Source organism: Marmota monax, unplaced genomic scaffold (genome assembly GCF_021218885.2).
Source record: "Marmota monax isolate L192 unplaced genomic scaffold, Marmota_monax_Labrador192_F-V1.1 WCK01_AAM20220418_F8-fsc00037, whole genome shotgun sequence".
Lineage (NCBI taxonomy): Eukaryota > Metazoa > Chordata > Mammalia > Rodentia > Sciuridae > Marmota > Marmota monax.
The window spans coordinates 5045917-5054115 of record NW_026693245.1 but is presented as its reverse complement, the minus strand read 5'-3'; positions in this window follow the sequence as shown (position 1 = coordinate 5054115).

Below are 8199 nucleotides of genomic sequence, written 5' to 3'. Positions count from 1 at the left end.
GTGGGATACACAAAATATCGGTGTAGCGGAATTCCTGATAGTATCCTTTATTTCAGAGGACCTCATCTCCATCCTGTCACCCTCCCATGGTTCTCCCACCCACATCCTTCAAACCGGGCCTCCCTCCTTGAAGAGGAAAGCATTCAACTTGAATGAACTAGTTGTTCGTTGAACACATAATAACATACCCATTCTACATGAACATGACAGGCAGACACTGAGGCTACCCTCACGGAGCAGATGGTCTAAATGGAGTAAATAGATCATTTGTTTAAACCATGATCATTCAGCGTGTGACCCATGATGAGTGGAACGTGGTGGATGCTATGGGAAACTTAAGGGCCATCTGATGCAGTCTTAGGAAGAAGGCTCACTGGAGAAGGTGATTTTTAAAAGGAGAACTTGCAAGAAGAAAAAAAAAGAGAGAGAGAGCTTGGGTAAAAGAAAAAGTGTAGCAGACAGAGGGAATACTTGGGGTTAAAGCCAAGAAAGGGAATTATGGCATGTGTCAACAGGAAGGGTGATGAGAAAAATGCTGTCTGATGCTTCAGTCTTCTTTGGACAGGGAATAAAACAGGTCTAAAATAATCACAACATCAAGTATATTAAAAAAAGAGCTAGACAGGATTCAAGGTGGGTGAAAGTCCATCTGAGCTCTGAAAATCTCAAAGATTTTCTCAAGAAATGATTTTAAATGAGTGTTGAGGATATATTGTTCCAACCAGCGAAGTCAAGGAAAGGGCACACCCGCTGGAGGAAAAGCCTGGGGCAGGTGGAGGTGACCGCTCTTTGTCCTATTACTTTTGTGCCAAATTTCATCTGTCTAGGTTTCTATTTTCCCAACCCTACACTTTGTTTGTTACTCTAATTCATCCTTCCAGTTTCAGGTGAGTACATTCTCTGACAGGATGTCCAGACCAGCAAAGGTAGAGACAGATGTTTATTTCCTCTATACTATGGAAGGTATCCTCCCATTCATTTTTGTTTTCTCCTGCTTTTGGCAAAATGATGAGAATATATTAAGTGTGTGATGTTTCTGATGAATTAATTAGTTAATGTGTGAGCCTATGGAGAGCTGATCTGGCACAGTGAACCTGAGTGTAATTCTGGAGTGGTACTACTTGGATTTAAGTTGACTGTACTGTTTTCTAGATATGTCAGCATGGGCTAGTTATTTCAACCTCATCTTCTTTATTTGTAAGATGGACATAACAATAAACCTGTATTTCTTAGAAGATAAAAGAGTGAGGTACTTACTTGTGTGCCTAGCACATAGTGAGCATGCAACATAGATAAGTTGATATTATAATATAATATCATCTCTCTGACACTATGCAGATGAGTCAACAATATGGGGAAAATACCCTAAAATTGACACTGTATGAAAAAGCCTTCAGACAAAGGATAGAATGTTTCTGACTCAAGAAGCAACAGCAATATGGACAGAAAGGAAGAGTCCCACTTGCACAGCCGCCTGCTCTCTTAGACAAGTCTGTTCTTGAGACCAGAAGAAAATGTGCTTCCTGTAATTTGTGAGGAGATTGCCATAGCCCTCAATGAAGATAGAATACCTTCACAAAATTGCAAGAAAGGAAAGAAGGAGAGGAGGTGGGAAGGAAAGAAAGGGAGAGAAAGGAAAGATGGAAAGAGAGGAAGAAAGAAAGGAGGGAAGAAAAAATAAGGGTCTTCCCTTGTTCCCGCTGAAACGGTAGCATCCTGCAGGCACTGTTCTCCCTCATAGTGATTCCATGTGTTCCCTCAGACAATCTGAGTTGCCTACTTGGGGATTCCACATTGAACCACCCTTCCTCAGTTGTCTTCCATCTGCTGTCTTCCCTGCTCTTCAACATCTAAGATCAACTCCACCCCATACATGGACCCATCACTTACAGGTAATAAAGAACAGGGATGGGGATGTTGCTCAGTGGGAGTGTTTCCCCAGCATGCTCATGACTCTGGGTTTGATTCCTAGTACTGAAGAAAAAAAATAGTAGTAAAGAACAATATAATTAAATATTTTGTTCATTCATTCACTAAACATTTGTTCAAATATTTATGGAGAGTTTGTATTTGCTCCGGGCATAGGATACTTAAATGAAAGAAGAATCTTACCCCAATAAGTATTTTAATTTCAAAAGTGGCAGCTGATTTATTTACTTATGTAGCATTTCAGACAATGTGGGAGAAATGTACTGGGAAGTTTCAAAACCACAGACAATCACCTACTCCTCCTATATCTAGGTATAACCTAGTAATAATTTCCAGATTTCATGACTGCTTCTACCAATGGTCCATACAATTGGAAGGGAAAGAGAACTTTCAAATATATCAGAATAGTAAACATGCCATACAGTTATTACCTATGGTATGTTTAACCCTGGACATTTGGTGTTTTTTGGTTTAAGTGTATAAAGTGGTTTAAGTATATAAGTGTATAATGTGTATAATTAACAGCACAGTCTCAGAACCCAGGTGTATTTGGGTTCAAACACCAGTTTTCACCCATATTGGGAATGTGACTTTGGGGCAAATTACTTAGTTTTCTAGGTTTCATGTCCTTATTTGGACAATGAAGCATCAGGGGATCAAATTTCAAATAATTTTGCTTAAATGGGTCTTAATATGCAATGTTTTTAGTATGATAATTTAATGCCACTAATATCTGAAATTAATCTGTTGGTTTTTTCCTCTTCTGCATCACATGGATATATATACATCCACAAACTCTCTCAAGAGTGCCAAAACTAATAAATTCACCATTCCACCCACCTGTATATCCCCTCTCACACTCCTTTGTATTAATAGCACTTCAATAAGACAACTATGTTTTAATTTTTCCTCCTATGTTAGTGTAAAGAAACAAGCATATTAAGTACTAGCTGCCTTTTGGTGCTAATTCAAAATTATGCCTAGATGTTGCCTGATGACAGCATGGTGATGCATACATGCATACCTGTAATTCAGCTACTAGGGAGGCTGAGGCAGGAGGATGATAAGTTCAAGGACAGCCAGGGCAACATAGCAAGACCATATAGCAAAATTAAAAATAAAAAGGGATGAGGATATTGTTCAGTCATATAGCACTCTTGGTACAGCACTCCTGAGTTTAATTCCCAGTACAAAACAAAAACAAACAAAAAACAAATAACCAGTCAGCCAACCCTCATGGAAGTTATAAGAAGTTGGACCAGGAGGGCCAGCTGTCATTGTATTTTGAAACTTTTTTTTCCAGTACCAGCAACTGAACCCAAGGGCACTCAACCACTGAGCCACATCCCCAGCCCTTTTTATTTTTCATTTTGAGACAAGGTCTCTCTAGGATGCTTACAGCCTTGCTAAATTTCTGAGGCTGACTTTGAACCTGTGATTCTCCTGCCTCAGTTTCCCAAGCCACTGGGATTACAGGTGTGTACCACCACACCAGCCAGTCTGAAACCGTTCAGTTTTTGTTTATTTGGAGAAAGGGTGTGGGTTGTTTTCTTTTTTGGTGTTTTGTTTTTTTTTTATTTTTTTGAGCCAAGAAGGAATGCTTCCTTCAATTGATAGTGAGGAGAGAGAAAAAGTGTTTGTTTTAGTATGCTATTAATTTTCCTTCTGACAATGCATTAAATGCAATTGATGATTTTTAAAAGAAAATCCTATCTTGGTAAAAATGATTGTTACAGAGTGATATGTTGAAATATTCCACAATCTTTTTTAAGAACAAATAGAAGAATGCCCAGGAGTTTTCCTCTGAAGATGAGAATTTATTGTTTCTTTCTGTCTGTCAGCTAGGGCCATCTGGGTGTCTGGAATGGTGTGGAAATTGGGATTAAAAAGTAACTATAATAAATAGAGTTATGTTATAGTAGACAAATGTGTCAAAAACATACATCGTAGAAAATATATCCTCTTGAACAAACAGTGCTGGGAAAATTTGAAATCCATATGCAACAAGATGAAATTAAACCCCTATGTCTCACCATGAACAAAACTCAACTCAAAGTGGATCAAGGACCTAGGAATTAAACCAGAGACCCTGCATCTAACAGAAGAAAAAGTAGGCCCAAATCACTATCGTCTCATATTAGGCCACAACTTCCTTAATAAGACTCCTATAGCACAAGAATTAAAATCAAGAATCAATAAATGTGATGGATTCAAACTCAAGTGCTTCTTTTCTGCCAAAGAAACAATCAATGAGGTAAATGGAGTGTCTACAGAATGGGAGCAAAATTTTCCCATACTCACATCAGATAGAGCACTAATTTCTAGGAAATATAAAGAACTCAAAAATCTTAACACCAAAAAATCAAATAATTCAAATAATAAATGAGCCAAGGACCTGAACAGACACTTCTCAGAAGATGATATACAATCCATCAACAAATATATGAAAAAAATGTTCAATATCTCTAGCAATTAGAGAAATGCAAGTCAAACTACTCTAAGATTTCATCTCACTCCAGTCAAAATGGCAGCTATTAAGAATACAAACAACAATAAGTTTTGGTGAGGATGTTGGGAAAAGGGCATACTCTTACATTGCTGATGGGACTGCAAAGTGGTGCAGCCAATATGGAAAGCAGTATGAAGATTCCTTGGAAAACTGGGAATGGAACCACCATTTGACCCAGCTATCCCACTCCTTGGTTTATACCCAAAGGACTTAAAAACAGCATACTACAAGGACACAGCCACATCAATGTTTATAGCAGCACAATTCATAATAGCTAAACTGTGGAAGCAACCTAGATGGTAGATGAATGAATAAAGAAATTGTGGTATATATACACAATGGAATATTACTCAGCATTAAAAGAGAATAAAATCATGACATTTGCAGGTAAATGGATGGAGTCGGAGAATACAATAATAAGTGAAGTGAGCCAATCCCATAAAACCAAATGCTGAATGTCTTCTCTGATATAAGGTTCTGATTCATAATGGGAGGCATGGGAAGAATAGATGAACTTTAGATAGGGCAAAGGGGAGGGAGAGGGATAGAGGATAAATGGGGGTAGTAAAGATGGTGGAATGAGACAGACATCATTATTCTAAGTACATGTATGAAAACATGAATGGTGTGATTCTACTTTGTGTTCAACCAGAGACATGAAAAACTGTGCTCTATTTGTAATATGAATTGAATTACATTCTGCTGTCATATATATAACTAATTAGAATAAATAAAATAAGAAATTTTTAAAAGAGTTGAAGTTATCTTTCCAAAATATTCTTACCACATCTTGTGGATTCATTACTAATATATCTTATAAAGAATTCAAATTTGATTTTTTAAAAGTACTACTAATAAATACTAATATTCCTGCCAAAGGATTATTAAAAGGATCTTTATATTTTAAAATTCAGCATCTTCAAATCCTAGAATCCTTTCCTAGACCATGTCACTTTGAGAAAATGAAGCACTTCAATAGCAAACTGATATTTACTCTAAATATTAGTTTCCCTAAAAGCATGATTTCCTTACTCATTTTTCAGATGAGTAAGAGGAAAAGGAAAAGGAAGAAAGAGAAGCATATTAAACTTCAGATTTGTCCTTTTATCATCTTATTAGGTGTTTTTTAATCTTGTATTTTCCAGCTTAGTATAAAGAGAGGAGAAGTGTTTAATATAGAAAAAATGCTACTCATTTGACATGCAAGGCAAAATTAGAATTGGTTTAAAAAGTTTCAGATTGAAGGGAACCTGGGAATTTTGTGATCTCACTGATTTCCACCTAAGAGGAAACTGAGGAAAATTGATTTTTTCTTACTACAGATTATGCAGATATTTGGCCAAATCTGTGAATGAAAACTTAGCCCTATTAATTCAGCACAAAGTGTTTATTCCATGAAATAATAAAACCTATCACTCTTAAAAAAAATAAAAAAAGAAAGAAAGAAAAGAAAGTAACTGTGAGAGCTGGTGTGGTCACACACACCTGTGATTTTAGCAACTGGCTGGGGAGGCTGAGGCAGGAGGAGTGTAAGTTTGAAGCCAGCCTCAGCAATTAGATCAGCCTCAGAATAAGCAACTTAGCATGATGCAAAGTAAAAAATAAAAAGGGCCAGGGTTGTAGCTCAATGGTAAAGTAGCCCTGGGGTTCGATCCCCAGAAAAGCAAAAAACAGTTGTGAGATTATTTTTTCAGTCATCTTGTTTCCATTTTAGTATTTTAGTCTTTCTTTTGGTTAATGAGAATTCACTTACCTTTATTCCTCACTTTAGAAAGCCACTTAACATTTATTATTTCTAGGAACTCTAATGAAGTATGTTGCCCATAGGAATAAAAATGTTAATATAACTTTGCCAAGTAATTTTTAAATAGTTAATTTAGACAGAAAATTATACAGACCACTTATTTGACATTCAACACTAAACAAGCATGATACAATTGTATTCAGTGAAAAAGGGAAAAACTTAGTTGCTGATTAAGAAATATATTTTTATATTTGTATTGTCCAAAAATTATTATGAAAGTGTCATACATTTAATAATGACATGCACTGTTCCAACTGTGAAACTACATGAACAAATTTGATCTATTTAATAGTATCACAAAAACTTTAACTATTCAAGAAATATAGTGGCATTGAGACTCATTTTTACAAATAGATATTTATATTCTGCGTCAGACACTTAAAGAAAGCCAAAATTTTAATTTTGCCATTTACTCCTTCCAGAGAATACATTTTTTTCTTTTTAAATAAAAAAGATGGTAGAGCAAAGCTATTAATTGTCATTTTCACCTGTCATTTATGTTTTTCCTTTTGTGTTCCTTCCTTTGAATTCCTAGCCCTCAAGTTTGGAGACTCCTTGTTGGTCGGTGGAGAGTTTGAACATCCACCTAATTAAAAGAAAATAAAAATCAACAACACCAGAAAAGCATTGTCACCAAACAATAAATAATGCATCCCACTAAAATATCACTTAAAGATGAATACATTTCGGGAGTTGAAAGGTGGCAGCGCACCTGCGGCACAAACCCTAAATGAAAAATAGACACTGGGTTGTAGGGTGCCTTTCCCTCTTCAAAATAAAATTCTTTACAACATACAAGACAAATGGCACAAAAGTGAAAGGGCAGTGATGCAGATTGGATAGGCTTACGGCGTAATTGAATTAAGGCTTGTGTGCCACATATGACCACAAAGCAGGCCTATGGCTCGGGCTGCTGAATGGAGGTGGCCGGCCTGTCAATAAAGACCCTTTAAACTGGTTAAATGCATCATAAGCGTGTGCACAGAGCTTTCTAGCTAACAGGTGGCTGAGTAAACCTCAGCTGGTGCCACACAGGGCTGTCGCATTGACCTCCTTTAGGATAATTTCAGTCCTCTTTTTTAAAAAAAAATTTGTTACTGTACTTGCTGTGGTGGAAACAATTTAGGGATGAATAATTTCTTTTGGTCCCTAGAGGCATGGGTAGCTCTCTCTCCCCCTCTCCCTTTTTTCCCCCTTGTACTCTCTCTCTCCCCCCTTTTTCTCAGTCTTGCTTCTGAATTAACATAAAGGAACAGTGACAACAGCAAGCTGAAAAGCATAGCTGGTGGGAGGATTAAGTATATCATTGAAAGGAATTATATTGTAAATGACTGGGAGGGGTAGGGGCTTCTGTTCCTTGGTCCCATCTGGTCCTTAAAGAATACCTTGTTGTAATTACCCCCAGATGGTTTGTGCTACACTGGGGTCTGGACAGCCAGGTGCCACTGTGCCCTGCTGGGTGTGATATTCATTGCTACATGCAGTGACAAAAATGGACTTTATTGAAACCTAATTTCTTCCAGGGTATTACACAAATATGAAATGAACCTAGCTCATGGAGAGAGAGAGAGAGAGAGAGAGAGAGAGAGAGAGAGAGAGAGAGAGAGAGAGAGAGAGCTTTGTTTGTTTCCAAGCCGAGAAACAGTCTCACCTAAGATAAGGCTGCCTGGTTATTTTACTTTTAACAACTATCTGAAGAGGAAGAAGCAAAAACAATTCACAATACGTCCCGGATTTAATTTAGTATTTTCAGTAATTGAAGTAGTCGACTGCAATGGCAGGTTTTTATTTCTTGTTGTTAGGTGGTTTTAAAATAATACCTAACTAAGCTTTTCAAGACCATGTTTTCAGTATTGTGTTATTGAAATTAGCAAGAAATAAAGTGAAATTTAAGATATCCAAGCCATAGACACACTTTGATACTAGTGAGCAGTTATTTATTTAACTCAAAATTTAA